Source organism: Symphalangus syndactylus, chromosome 4, assembly GCF_028878055.3.
Source record: "Symphalangus syndactylus isolate Jambi chromosome 4, NHGRI_mSymSyn1-v2.1_pri, whole genome shotgun sequence".
In the NCBI taxonomy this organism is placed as follows: domain Eukaryota; kingdom Metazoa; phylum Chordata; class Mammalia; order Primates; family Hylobatidae; genus Symphalangus; species Symphalangus syndactylus.
Genome location: NC_072426.2, coordinates 145,079,369 through 145,096,037, shown reverse-complemented (window position 1 = coordinate 145,096,037; position 16,669 = coordinate 145,079,369).

Genomic DNA, 16,669 nt, shown 5'->3' with positions numbered 1-16,669 from the left:
CACCTTATACAAAAATTAACTCAAGATGCATTAAAGACTTAAATGTAAGTCCTAAAACCATAAAAACCCTAGAAGAAAACCTAGGCAATACCATTCAGGACATAGTCATGGGCAAAGACTTCATGACTACAACACCAAAAGCAATGGCAACAAAAGCCAAAATTGACAAATGGGATCTAATTAAGCTAAAGAGCTTCTGCAAAGAAAAAGAAACTAAGAAACTGTCAGCAGAGTGAACAGGCACCTTACAGAATGGGAGAAAATTTTTGCAATCTATCCATCTGACAAATGGCTAATATCCAGAATCTACAAAGAGCTTAAACAAATTTACAAGAAAAAAACAAACAACTGCATCAAAAAGTGGGTGAAGAATATGAACAGATACTTCTCAAAAGAAGACATTTATGCAGCCAACAAACTTATGAAAAAATGCTCATCATCACTGGTCACTAGAGAAATGCAAATCAAAACCACAATGAGATGCCATCTTGTGCCAGTTAGAATGGCAATTATTAAAAGGTCAGGAAACAACAGATGCTGGAGAAGATGTGGAGAAACAGGAACACTTTTACACTGTTAGTGGGAGGGTAAATTAGTTCAACCATTGTGGAAGACAGTGTGGCGATTCCTCAAGGATCTAGAACTAGAAATACCATTTGATCCAGCAATCTCATTACTGGGTATATACCCAAAGGATTATAAATCATTCTACTATAAAGACATATGCAAACATATGTTTATTGCAGGCTGTTCACAATATCAAAGTTTTGGAACCAATACAAATGTCCATCAAAGATAGGCTGGATAATGAAAATGTGGCACATATATACCATAGAATACTATGCAGCCATAAAAAAGGGTGAGTTCATGTCCTTTGCAGGGACATAGATGAAACTAGAAACCATCAGTCTTAGCAAAATAACACAAGAAAAGAAAAACAAACACCACATGTTCTCACTCATGAGTGGGAGATGACCAACGAGAACACACGGACACAGGGAGGGGAACATCACACACTGGGGCCTGTTGGGGGGTGGAGGTCTGGGGGAGGGATAGCATTAGGAGAAATACCTAATGTAGATGATGAGTTGTTGGGTGCAGCAAACCAACATGGTACATTATAACTATTTAACAAACCTGCACATTGTGCACATGTACTACAGAAGTTAAAGTATAATAAAAACCTTAAAAACACAGGGAAGTAAATATTGAGTAAAGAAAAATATTATGTAATTGTTTCTTGTTTGCAGAGTGGAACTCTTTGAGAATTTGATGAAAGATAAATGGATCCTCTCTTTAGAAAAGTATGAATATAGACATAATGTTTTCACACAAATTTAGGAAGTTCACAAACTTCCATGTGACCGTCTATAAATTCTTGGTTAAAGAGTCCTATTTTAAAGATGAAAGATAAAAAATTCATAAAAGGAATATAGTATCAATAATATTTTAAAGGTAAAATATAAATATATGCAAGTATATGCTTATATATGTATATATTTACAGCACATAAAACCAAACAAAAATAGGGGGAAATGTTATAAAATGATTTGATAACATTTAATAGCATTGAAAACATGTTATAGCCATTTTAAATGTCTATAAGGAGTTTCCCAGAGAATTGGAAAGTTTATGTGCATTAAGAAAAGCAGTTTGAAAGATCCTATTTTCATGAAATAGGAACCGTAAGAAAACTGCAAAGTAAAATGATAAAAATTAAACATTTTGAAATGTTAAAAAAAAAGAAATGTTGACATCACATTAAACAAGATTTCTAAATATATATTATATTTTCTTGCTTATAAAGATGTTAAGAACAGCTTTTTTTTTTTTTTTTTTTTTTTGTCTGAGACTTCATTGGGAATTCCTTGCAAGACAAAGGCTGGATATGTCTGTTGCAGTTCATAAAGGACACCACGACTGTAGTATTCTTCCATAAAGCTGGTGCTATGATTTGAAAGTGTCCCCTTCAAAATTCAAGTGTTAAAATTTGATGGCCAATTAGATGGTATTAAAAGGTGGAGGTTTTGAGAAGTTTCTGGGTCATGAGGGCTCCTCCTCTCTTGAATGAGATAAAGGCCCTTATACAAGAGACTTCAACATAAATAAGAACAAAATCATGTCTTTTTCTGCAACATGGATGCAGCTGGAGGCCATTATCCAAACGAATGCAGAAACAGGAAACCAAGTATGGCATGTTCTCTCTTCTTAGTGGGAGCTAAACATGAGGTACACGTGGACATAAAGATGGCAACTGTAGACACTGAGGACTGCTAGAAGTGGGAGGGAGGGAGGACTGAGGATTGGAAAACTACCTATCAAGTACTATGCTTAATATATGGGTGACGAGATCATTCGTACCTCAAACCTCAGCAACATGCAATTTACCCATCTAACAAGCCTGTGTATGTACCCCTTAAATAAAAGAAAAAAAAAAAAAAAGAGGCTTCAAGGTAGCGTGTGGCTAGCTTGCCCTTCCACCTCCCACTGTGTGAGGGCACACCAGTCTCCTCCTGAGGACGTGACAACAAGCCGCCATCTTGGAAGCCTAAAGCAGCCCTCACCAGACAGCCAAAATGGCCAGGACCTTGATCTTGCCCTTCTCAGCCTCCAGAACCGTGAGAAAAATTAATTTGTTTATTGTAAGCTACCCAGTCTGTGGTATTCTGTTACAGCAGCACATACGGACTAAGACAGCTGGTAAAGAGGAGTTTGCAAATAGATTCTAAAAATTGTACTCACGATACATGGAGATATACCCCCATTATATCTTATCATTAGCAGAATCTTCCAAATTAAAATATGAATACTTTTAATTAGCCAGTTTCTAACTAGTACTGAGGTCTTAAAACATTTTATTCATGATTACCTTTTTATTTTTTGTAAAGAACTGAAATATATATTTGAAATATTAAATTTGTATATATGAATAAATGCAAACATACCTACATATTAACATTGAAGTTTCAAAGTCTCTTTGGTGTTTAACAGTATGATGTATTTCCCAAATAGCAGAAACTTTTTTATTATAGTTATTGAAGGAAACAAAGCCAACAAAAATATCTCATCCCTAGCCCTAGCACACTGCAAATGCTCAATACATGTTTTTCAAATGAATGAACATGTAAGTGAATATCTGAATTTTATCACTGCCCATAGAGAATATGTTAGATTTATATAATTTCAGCATTGAAAGTATTCTCAAAAATCACTTACGAAAAATATTCTGCAGCTTGTACCACAACTACATGCTTCAAGAGGTTGTCAAACTCTTGTTAAAAGACTTACAATATCAGGGAATGATCTACCTCCCAAGTCACCCATTCCATCCTTGTACAACACAGCTACAAAACTCCTCCTTGTATTGAAATAAAATCCATCTCTCTATACATTGGTCATGATTTTATGCCTTGTGCTCACTCAGTATCAGTTCAGTTCTTTTTCCACATGACAGCATTTTCAGTATTTGATGATGTTCTATTTAGTAAAGATCATTCACGGAGCCTATGTAGTTTATTTTATAATATTTTCAGTATCTTTTAGTTTTTTGAGAGGAAATTAGTTGGCTTATTTTTTATGAACATATCAAAAGAATTTTGCTGCAGCAGGTAAATATGCCCTCAGGTACATAATATGTGCCCATTAATCTTATAAATGCATTTTTTCCATCCTCATCAGGAACAAAAGGAACAGAAGTTCACATTCGCAGGGAAAGCAGAATAGTATATATTTACATTCTTGCTTCAGGCTATATTAAGTCTCCTATGCTCTGTGATAATACAGTCCAAAGCAAACTGTCCTAACCAGACTTTTTCACTACATTACACAGATCCACTTGACTATATAGCATCAACACCATGCAAATTTATATGGAATGAGTCAGTGACTAGCTTGGTAAAGACGTTTATTATGAGACATACAAGCTCCAGAAAATAGGAGAAAAAAAGATCCTATGAAGGTTCAAGGGCCCACCATATTACTGAGATTTTTAGTGATTCCATGTTCCGAGAATGCCATGGTAAAGAGCACATTGCTACATCTCATACCTTTAGAATAACTAGCAAATTATTAGATCTCATCTCCCCCACCACTAAAATAGAAGCACAATGCCCGACAAGCTGTGCTGGATTCTTGAGATAGCATATACCCCTTGGGAATATTGGTCTAACCATTACTGATTGACAAAGAAGGGTGCCATCTTTGAGCAGGCACGGAGCAGGAACAGGTACTATACCAGGTCTAGGCAGTGGCACAAGCAGTCTTACCTCTCAGGCCACATAACCTGGTGGATATTATAGTATAAAAAGTGTCCCAGATTTAAAAAGAAGATGTTGTTTGGCATTCATGACAAAACCCAATAGGAGGATCACCATATAGCTTCTAAGCTACTGGATCTGAAGGAGAAAATAATACTCCCCTTTAAAAAAAATTTCTGGCCAAGCGTGGTGGCTCATGCCTGTAATCCCAGCACTTTGGGAGGCCAAGGTGGGTGGATCACGAGGTTAGGAGTTCGAGACCATCCTGGCCAACATGGTGAAACCCCATCTCTACTAAAAATACAAAAATTAGCCAGGCATGATGGCAGGCGCCTGTAATCCCAGCTACTCTGGAGGCTGAGGCAGAAGAATCGCTTGAACCAAGGAGGCAGAGGTTGCAGTGAGCCGAGATTATACCACTGTGCCACTGCACTCCAGCCTGGGCAACAGATCAACACTCCATCTCAAAAAAAAAAAAAAAAAAAATTTCTGGTGGCTAGTAGGTCCTGGTAGAGCAGCACTTGACCATAGGACAGCAAGCGAGCATGTACCAGGCTACCAGAGCTTACAACATGAGCTGGATTTTATCAGATTCACCAAGTCATAGGACCAGGTGGCTTCGGCAGGAATCCTCCATAGTATGTTTATGTTACATCTGGGATTGGGCACAGGCAAGGCTAAGGACAAGGATACAAGTAAAGTGTGCAAAGATATGACCAAGATATCCATACCACCCACCCCTGCTTCACTGGTACCTTTGCATCAGCTCACCTGTGTCTCCACCTATCTGACAAAAGTGGACACATTCAAGCCTGGTTTTTGGATGGGATAGTTTGGTATGTGGGTGACCACCATAATCAGACAGCTGTTGTACAATTCAGGGCAATTCTAAAATTTAGCAGTGAGAATTCCTTCCAATTAGCAGAATTTTAAGCAGCGCAACAGGTCATCCAGTTTTTGTGGGAAGAAGATAGTCTGAGGTAAGAAAATATATACAGACCTATCATCCATAGAAAATAGTGTGGCTGTTAGGGTCCCAGAGGGAGGAATATTGGAATATCATACAGGAAGCTCTAGATAAGAAATATCTATCTATCATCTATCTATCTATCTATCTATCATCTATCTATCTATCTATCTATCATCTATATGGATCAATGAGAGTGGAAACAAATTGTGACTATATCTGTATAGCATATTAATGCCCATCAGAGATATCCAGTATGGAAGGGGCACTGTACAAAAACTGTATCAAAGGACCTGGCCAACTGACATCAGCGGAGGCCGTCTTTGCTGTCCCAGCACTGGTGTCATGGGCTAATTAAAGCTGTAGCTAGGGGGCAGGTATGGAGGCTATGCATGAGCTTAACTCTAGGAGCTTCCACTCAGTAATGCTAAACTAGCTACTGTCACTGACAAATGTCTGACCTACAAGCAATAAGGACTTAGGAGTAAGTTAATTACATCAGACTCTTTCCACTGTAGAAGAAGCAGTAATTCATTTTAAATGGGATGAACCCAAATGTAGGCTTTCCTTTTTTGCCTTTACCACCTCAACTAGCAACTATCTGAAGGCTTACGTTATAAGTAAGCCTTGCAAGTATTATTTTAACCAACACATTATCCCACATAACATCCCATGGAATCAAGAGATCCACTTTAAAGAAAAGAAGGGAGCAATGGCCACATGGCCATGGAATCTCTCTAGCCTGTCACCTACCACACCATTTAGAAGCTACTGGCCTAGTAGTGCAAATGGAACAAACTTTTGGACATAAATTTGGAGTGGTAATAAATGACAGATTGTGAGGGCTGGGTACCAGCAATTGTAATATTTAGAATGCGTGGGTCTGGGAAACAAAGGTGGAAGTAAATAGTAGTGGCACACTTGCAGAATTTGTTTCTTTTCTCAGTACTTCTAGTCTTAGCATGTCTAGAAGACCTAGTTCTCAAAAGGAAGGGTACACTTCTACCAGAGCTTTTATGAAACTATTAAACTTTAAGCTGTTGCTGACTTCCAGTCACTTTGTCCTTCTTATGCCAGGAAACTAGCTGTCAAAGAAAGGATTAACTGTCTTGTAAGTAGCTGACCCTGATCATCAGAGGCAGAAATAGTAATTTTGGCACCGTAATGATTCATAGGAGAATTTCTTCATACTCCTGCATCCAATTATGACAGCAAATGGACAGGTGCAGCTGTCACAGCCTGAAAAGTACCTGGCAACTGTTGCGGGGCAATGACGACTGGTGGAGTGGGGGTAAAAGAAGAATTTACTAAGACAGCTATAGGGAAAGGAAGGCAGATTTATTAGAGAAAGTAGGAAAATATGTTGCCAGAGAGACAATGGGCTGCCGGAAACTGACTGACTGTAAAGAAACAAAGGCTTGCTGGAGATTTATAGGTTAGTGTTTCTGCTGTCTGTTGAAGAGGGCTTTCTGCAGTACTGATAATGCCAAGGTTGCAGTGAGCTAACTTGCAGGTGTCTTGTGATAGTTGGGCACAGAGAGATTGTGAGTTACTTGCACAGGAGGGCTGTGTGTCCTGGATCTTGAAGAAACGCAGACTTGCAGCTTATCTCCTTTCTCTCTTCGCTTTCCCCTACTCCTACCGGCCTGACTCCTTTTCCCTAATTATGATTCCACAGTGACCAGGGACCATCATCTTTTAAAGATGATGTCTGGGCAACCCATCCAAGTGAGCCACCTAGACTAGGCAACGTGCTGACAAATAGTGAGAGGAATCTGGAATAGGTAGTAGAGAAAAGAGATGATAAGTACTAAGTTATACCTTTAAGACCAGCACCATTGTGAGCTTTGTCTTATTAACTTTCTTCTTGTAAGTTACCCTTGGAAAAGAACCACCTTAAACCACAAGGAAGCTGTTTATAGATGGGGTAAACTCACGGCTTGAAGCAATAAGTGGACTGTAATGGATGCTGTGATTTGGCACCCAGGTCGTTCTTTGCACTGAGACTGTCATTTTTCCAATTGTCAGGAACGTTAGCTGCTTGTGGCGTAGAGCTACATCTTTCTCTCTGGAAATTGTCAATCAATAAAGAAGGCTGTCTCTTGTAACGTTATAAACCCTCATCCCACCACTGTCCTTCGGGAGGTAGCTTACAACCAATGGTTGAATGTTGAAAAAGTGCAAAGGCTTGGATCCCTTGCCTTACTGGGGATAAATCTGAAAAACAGTCTGTTTCAGAGCTGCTCATCCAATCATCTGAAATACCTGCTGCAACTGCAACACACAGAGCCTTTCCCTCTGCCCAGTCCTCCTTCCCTCACCTCTTCCTGATGTGATTCCCTACAACAGTCTCGGTTGAACCTCCTGCATTCAACAATGATATATACTCAACCCAGAATGTGTAGGACCATTTGTTCTGTACCTCATTTGCTATATTCTACAGCAACTATGGTATTTTCTTCAGATTATAAGCATATATTAACTAGTATTATAAAACCATTTTGAAGACATTTTCTAAAAATGACTTAAGGACTCTTTATGGTCCCTGTTTAATTAACATTGATAACATACTTTATAGAAAAGATTACTTGGGGAGAAATAAAAACAATATATTCAACAGCTATAATGACTGCTTTTAATGTCAAAACACTGAAATACAATCCCTTTAATATTAAGTCTATAGTGTTAAAACCTCATGTATTACCATTAAATCAGCAGCTGAATGATTGGTCTTTTCCTTCATGCTCATTTGGATAATCTGGCAAAATATGAGCCAGGAAAGGAAAGTCTTAACAGTTAAAATACAAGTGTGCATTTTGGATTTACAGTAGCTATAAGTAACACTGAATTCAAAAATAATAATCTTACTCTCTTATTTTAGGTTTACTTTTACCTTGACTTTTTGCTAGCAAAGATCTACCTTGTCAAGATAAAGGCCCACTGTCTGTCACTCATGTATCCTGTTACACGGTGGACTTAAGAAAACTGACAGTTTCCATGAATAACAATCACACATCCAATGATGTCTCCAGAAAAGGGCCTTTTATTGATGAAAAAGGGACAAGAGCTTTTTACCTTTTCCCCTGGCCTTGTCCTTGTGCAGGGTAGAATATAGCTGAGGTCATGTTCATCTTCAGCCATCTTCCTCACTGCATCAGACACTATCGAATAAGACCAGAGATCTGTCCATGACTTTTTGTGTGAATATTTTCTGGGATAGACTTTAAATCTTACTATTTCCTCGAAAAAATTTCCAAATATTTATTAAATAATAAAAGGATGCATTTGTGTGCATCAATAACTTAATATAATAATGATTACAATTATTTATTGAATTATCTTTAGTCACAGGTTTTCTAACACAGCTACACATTAATTTCAAAATATGTCCTAAGACTAAAGGCCAATTTATTAAATCCCACTCCATTCCTCAAGCCTCCAATGGTAAAATCAAGACCCTACATATGGTGTGGGAGAATAAAAAGTGATATTTTCATTCAAACAACTAAAAATGTCTATCTATTTCAACAAAAATAGCAAACCGTTTAGTCACATTTTATGTAATTTTTATGCTCTTAAAAAGTATAAGCCAATTTTTTAGACAGTGTGGATACAGCAGTTAACAAAGTTCTCTGTCCTCATAGATCTTAAATTTTAATGTGGGAAGACAGAAAATAAATAAAAATAATGTATAGTAGACTACATAGTTTAATATAAAGTGACTTCATAAACTCAAGAAAACTGACAGTTTCCATGAATAACAATCACACACCCTAAGATGTCTCCAGAGAAGCAGGGTATGAAGCACCAAGGGCATTGCATTTAGCAAGAGAATAGACATGCAAGTTCTCATAGGGAGGACCACTAGGCAGTCTTAATGGAGAAGACATAACCAAAAATGTACTTAGAGAAGAGCATTTCAAGCAAAGAAAATAGTAAATGTCAATGCCTTGAGTAGGATGGTGCCTAATATGTTACCTAGGTGTCATTTCGTAATTCCTTTTGCATTAGAAGACCAATTTCTTCCTTCTGCCACAAATAATTCCTTTACTTTATTTTTAGTATTTAATTGTTTTTAATTAAATTTTAACTGTGGCAGGAAGTCGAATAATTGACAGTTGTTTCTCTGGAGTCAAAAGAAATTTCTCCACACAGCTATATTTATATACACTTGTACATATACATTATCATTTATATATATTGATTTATATACATTATTTTATATATTTATATGTACTGATATATGTATATCTATATATGTAAATATATATGGTGGTGAAAACATGGTAAGAAACACATTTTCAAAATTTTTCTTCAAAAAGTCCAAAACCACATGCTCTCATGTATAAGTGAGAGATAAATATTGGGTATTCAGGGACATAAAGATGGCAACAATGGACAATGGGGATGATTGGGGTGGGGAATGGAGGTGAGGAGGGGCTGAAAAACTGTTAGGTACTATGCTCAGTACTTGAGTGATGGCATCTTTTGTACTCCAAACCTCAGCATCACTTGTTACAATATACTTAGGTAACAAATCTGCAAATGTACCGCCTGAATCTAAAATAAATTTGAAGAAATTAAAAAGATAATAAAATTAATAACCACTAAAAACAAAGTATTTAATTAATTAATTAATTAAAAACGCTCAAGTGGCCTGTAAAAATAAAAGTAAATGTGCTATCAACCACACAAAGAAATGAAAGAACCTTAAATGCATATTGCTAAGTGAAAGAAGACTGTTTTAAAAGTTGCACACTATATTATTCCAAGGATATGACATTTAGTAAAAGCTAAGACTACAGAAGCAGTAAAAATATCAGTAGTTGTCAGGGGATTAGGGGAAAGTATAGAGATGAAAATGGGGAACTCAGGGCATTTTAGGGAAATTAAACTGTCTTATATGATACTATAATGATAAATACATGTCATCACATATTTGTAAAAATCCTCAGAACTGTACAACACAGAGCGAACCCTGATGAAAACTATGGACTTTGGTAAGTAATAACCTATTAATATTGATTCATCAATGGTAACAAATTTACTGCACTAATGCAAAAATGTTAATAATAGGGGAAACTGTGCAGCAAGGAGAGGAGCTCTGTGGGAACTCTGTTCTTTCTCTGCAATTTCTTTGTAAACTTAAAACTGTTCTAAAAAGTAAAGCCTATCAAAAAGAAATGTTTCCTTCTCAAAGTGGTGTGGTGTATAATAGACTTCTGTAGCTGTTGTAAGATACAATAATAATTATAACAAGAGCACATGTTTTGAATAAACTTGCTATACATCAGGCACTTCTCTAAATAGTTTACATATATTTACACATTTAACTTTTATAAGAACCCTATTATTCACACGTTGCAGATGAGGAAACTGAGTCATAGAGAGGTTAAGTAGCTTGCACTATGTAACTAGTAACACACACCTCATAATTCACACAGCTGGGGAAATAGTGCTATATACTGTCCTTTTTCATGAATATTGCATATCATTATTTCAAATCAATTTTTTTTTCTGTGTAGGCACATACACATTCCATTTGAGAATGTTGAGAGAGTAGGTTCCACTCTGTTGGAACGGTTCTTGAATCCACTCTCTATAGGCTACAAGTTCCCATTTCTACTTCTATTGTAGACATCACTAATCAATCAATGCCCTCTTTCCAGGTAATTCTGAAAGCCACACTCATGATCATTTCCACACAACACTCTAGGTAAGCCTGACTGTAGACTGGAGTTGGTAATCACCTGGAACCTATTTGGCATTCTGCAAATAGGCAATAGAATCATTTAAAAGCACAAAAGAAGGAACTGGCACACACAATAGTATATTTTACAGAATTCCTATGTCGGCATTATGGAATATGGCTTACCTTGTGAAAAGACCGAAAATAAAGATTTCAATCAAGAGGCTATGGAATAATTCAGTCATGAGATGATGAGGTCTAGGGTAAGGAGTTAGCTTCAGGGAAGGGGAAGAGGGTCCAGAGAAAGGAAACATTATAAAGCAGGACATGAGAGCAAGAAGAGCTGAGTCAAAAAAGGTCCTTCCCTTATCCTTTCAGCTTTTCCTTAGTCTGTACCTACAGTATATGAGTTATACATTGCAGTTCAGTCAATGTGATCTTTAGCAAGAAAGAGCTGTTAGCAGTACAAGCAGAGAACAGCTTAAACTAACACACAAAATTATTCCTGTCCTAAAACCACTACTTAGAATCAGAAAACTTAACTCCTGTTGTCTAAGTAGGGAGTGCTTTTGCATTTTATTTTTAGAGCATGGTATAGTGGACAAGTAGTTTACACAGGGAGCGATGCAGTACCAGGATTTCATAAAGCATGCATATTAATAAAAGTAAACAAGCCTGCATATAACTCTCTTGTCTCTGACTAAATAAAAGTTACATCCCAAAATATTAAAAATCTGTATTTCCTTCAATAATGTTAAATCAGTGTTGTCAATCAATAATTTTGTATGATGGAATCACATGTAATTATATTCAACCATTAATACATATTAGCCATTGTGTGTTCAGAACATACTGAATAAGCTGCTAGACCAATGAAGAAAAAGAGAAAAAAAAACGAAGTCATATTTATCAATTTTTACAGCTCCAGTAACATTAATTCATAGAGATAAATGTTGAATTAAAGTTCAAGAAATCAGTTGAGGTCAGCTGAAATGACTATGTTGACTAGTAAAGTTATTGGCCCCTTATTTTCTTATCCTCCACTTGGAATTTTGTGCTGCTTCAGGGTAGAAAGGACGGAAATTGTTGTTGGAAAATGTTATATGAAATTATATGTTTCCTTTTTCAATATAAATTATTTCAGACATGCAAAATATATATAAAATAATGTTATGAACATCTGTCTTGCCCCCACCTATGTTCAGAACTGAATTATCAACACCATTAAAGTCCTGTATCTTATGTGCTCTCTATGAGGTTGCTGGATGCAATGGGTGAATGTACATTTTTAAAACCTGTGTTGCCCATGAAACATTAAGACATGTATTTGTTGTAAATATAATTATAAAAATATTTATAATTCTGCCCTTGTCACATAACACATTGCTATTATGCAAATTTACAATGCTGAATTACTTATTAACCACAGCTATATGGAAACAATATTCATATTGATTACAAGTACTGTAGATGTAAATAGTATGTCTTGTCATTTGTTTAGCTAACATATTTTGTTCATGTTGAATGTTTGAAGGTGATGATGATAATGATGATAATAATGTTGGTGATCATTGCTTGCTTTGATGAATAATTAAGCCTCCTTGCTTCTCTCATTTAAATTCAACAATATTTATTGAGTACCTTCTCTGAGCCGTATACTGATAGATGTAGAAAAATATAAATAAAAGAATAGCATAAACAATATCAATTATATTCATTTTAATTTTCCATGCTGTCTCATCTACTATTCTAAGATTTTTAAATGCATTCACTCATTTAATTTTAGTGAAAACCTGTTTATAGATGAAGCAGATGTCACATATCTTGCTCAATGTCATAGAGCTGGTAAACAAAGGAGCCAGGACTCAAGCACCAGTTGGATAGCAAGATAAATAAGCCATTCCCTTTCTATTTATAAGCAGTCTCACTAGAATATACACAAAAATAATAATCTAGGCAAATAGTAGCACCAATACTCACACAATATGGAGCATGTATCTTCTGGGATGAGGCAGTTCACTTTCAGGAGGGAGCTGGCATGACATCACACACACATTGGCTCATGTCACAGCATTAAACAAAAGGTAAAGATTTCTTTCTAGGTGGTGTTGAAAAAAGAAGCAGGCGCCTGTAGTCCCAGCTACTCGGGAGGCTGAGGCAGGAGAATGGCGTGAACCCGGGAGGCGGAGCTTGCAGTGAGCCGAGATTGCGCCACTGCACTCCGGCCTGGGCGAAAGAGCGAGACTCCTCGAAAAAAAAAAAAAAAGAAGACATGAAGCAGTTTTTTTTTTTTTTTTTTTTTTTTTGAGATGGAGTCTCGCTCTGTCACCCAGGCCGGAGTGCAGTGGCGCGATTTCGGCTCACTGCAAGCTCCGCCTCCCAGGTTCACGCCATTCTCCTGCCTCAGCCTCTCCGAGTAGCTGGGACTACAGGCGCCAGCCACCACGCCCGGCTAATTTTTTTGTATTTTTAGTAGAGACGGAGTTTCACGGTGGTCTCAATCTCCTGACCTCGTGATCCGGCCGCCTCGGCCTCCCAAAGTGCTGGAATTACAAGCGTGAGCCACCGCGCCCGGCCCATGAAGCAGTTTTGAGTGGAAGGTATTGATATTTTATAAAGGGCCCACTGGGGCAACTATGTGCACTTACAAGCAGGTAGTGGAGCATAAGCCTCTGTAGACCGTGGAGGAGAGGAGCTGGAGGGAAAACAAAGGAAGATCTGATCTGAGGAGCAATGCAGAAGGAAAAGAGGGGTAAGTAGGAGTCATATTTGGAACTTGGAATGGATGGAAAGAGATGATCACTTAAAAACACGGTAGAGCAGAAAGAAAAAACAGGCAAGCACTGTACAAGGGAATACATTTTGTACTCTTAACTAAGGAAGGGCCTACAGCAGAAGCGGATTTGTGGAGGAAAAGTCACTCCAATGTTTGAATTCAACATAATGAAGAATCCCCAGGGTAGATTAACTCCCAATTTTAGCTCTTATTTTACTGGTCAATATTTAACTTGTTCTGAACAAAATATTATTATTTATTATTATTATTAAAAACTTAAGGGATGCTATTATATCTTAACTGCTATTTTTCTTTTTGAGCCTTCTAAGATGTGGACAATTTTGTTTCTTTCCTTGAAATGTCTGGAGCTCGTGAGCAGATGGACTATCTCTAGGAGATGTCAGGATTCACAATAAAAAGTAATTAAAAAATCAAGTAAATACCCATTTTTCTAATTTGTTGGAAGCAAACATTTAAATAAGGCAAAAATAACTTGATGACTTTATTTGCAATTTTTGAAATTAAATACTACCTAAATATATACAAAGTTAACCACTAAGTATATCTAATGCTAATCAAAATACTACTTTTTCAACCAAAACAATAAGTGGCTGTAGTTAGTAAACTAGATTAATACTGTTGTTTACTCATATGAATTAGGCTGATGTGTTGTGAAGTTACTTTTATTAAAACAGTGTGAAAAAATTTAATCACTTGAAAAGTAATACTGGTAAAATAATCATTTCTATTGAGAACAAAGGTTAATTAAGAGATTATCTTTTTTTAAGGGATCAGATGTGTAAAATTAAGTATTCATGTCTTTTCATCCTAAATTCTCAATATTTAAGTGTCTATAAGACTACAATAAATGATGGATGAATGTAAGAATACTCAATATGGCAAATAAGTTAATAGTAAGTTTTTATTTACTGAGTCACTATAGAATTATTTATTTTGTTAATTTTTCAGAAATAGTCAAAAGTTATTTATTTGTATATAAATTGCATTGAAAAATAAGGATGCTTTATATAGTTTGCTATCTAGTAATGTTTAGATTCAATAGTTTTAAACTTCACTCTTCCATGGCAGGCATATATAAGTAATGATTTCTGGTAGAACAAAAACTACCCAAGTGCAGAACAGTTCTTTGAAAATTAAATGATGTTTTTGTTAAAACAAACAATAAAACCCAGAAGTGAGTTTAGAGAAATGTGTTTTCCAAATACTTTTCTAAAACTCAACTTTGAAATGTAGGAGTAACTCTACCTTATTCTAATCCATCCGTCTTTTTCTCCTGTTTGCTTGTGAAATAAAAATCTAAATACAAATTGACTTTCAAATAGCATGCTTTTTGAAGAGATACGTGTTTGTATTTATCTACCTATTACATTCTTATAAATATTTCACTGTAAATGTAGTGGTGAGAAAAATTATAAATAAGATTTTTTTTCTGATTGGATTCATATTATTTAAGATATCAATTTTAAAGCTTGCAGTTACTTGTCTCAGCTCCATGGTGGAGCCAAAGGCATGATCTTTACATTTTCTCTTGAATTGAAAGCAGCATCTATATAAATCTTGAGAACTTGCACTGAAATATGATAGTTAATATTTCATAAAATATGTTGAAAAATATTGCATTTCTTCTGCAGATCTACTAGTGATGGAGTGACAATTCAGATTCACAATTTGAGTCACCAGTTGGTTACTTCATTAATGCAATCAATTATGTTAGAAAGATGCTGCAAAGAACAGAGATTTGGGGAAACTGGGGAAATAAAATAAAAACATGTTTATGGGAAAATGTTTTCCTGAATTTATAAGTTGCATCTTTATAAAAAAAAAGAGGATAATATATTGCAAACGTTTTAAAAGCAGGCTGGACAATGTGTATACAAAGATTTTTAAAGAAAGTAAAAAGGACAAATAATTTAGAATTTTGTGTGAAGAGTTGCTAGGAGTTTAGAAAGTAAAATAAAACTGCTGAATTTGGTATTCACTGATTAATAACTTTGCATTTAAATGGGACCTTTCACATTGAATTTACTTTTCAAGTATAAACTAATTAATTCTCAAAACACTTCAAGGAGGCCAATCAACTCTCTTTTCACAAATAGAGAAACTGAGGCTGGAAGATTAAATAGCTTTTTTTTTTGCATCTGTGAGGGGATTTTACATAAAAATAAAAAGATAATTAAGAATTACCTGATCTGTTTTAAAATTAAGTCTTTGCATATTACTTGTTTCAAAATAAGAAAAAGTTCAGGCATGGTAGCTTGTACCTGTAATCCCAGGACTATGGGGGGTTGAGGTGGGTGAGTTGCTTAAGGCTGGGAGTTTGAGTGGAGCCTGAGGAACATAGCAAGATTCCATCCCTACAAAAAATAAAAATTAAAAATTAGCCAGTGATATGGTTTGGCTCTGTGTCCCCACCCAAATTTCACCTTGAATTGTAATAATGCCCACGTGTCATGGGAGGGACCTGGTGGGAGGTAATTGAATCATGGGGGCAGGTTTTCCCATGTTGTTCTTGTGATAGTAAATAAGTCTCACGAGATCTCATGATTTTATAAATAGGAGTTTCCCTGAACACCCTACCTCTTGGCTGCCACCATGTAAGAAATGCCTTTGCTCTTCATTTGCCTTCCACCATGATTGTGGGGCCTCCTCAGCCATGTGGAACTGTAGATCAATTAAACCTCTTTCCTTTATACATTACCCAGTCTCAGATATGTCTTTATTAGTAGCATGAGAACAGACTAATATAGTAAATTGGTACCAGAAGTGGATGCTGCACTAAAGATACTAAAAAATATGGAAGTGACTTTGGAACTGGGTAACAGGCAGAGGTTGGAACAGTTTGGAGGGCTCAGAAGAAGACAGGAAAATGTGGGAAGGTTTGGAATTTCCTAGAGACTTGTTGAATGGTTTTGGGCAAAATGCTGATAGTATATGGACAATAAAGTCCAGGCTGAGGTGGT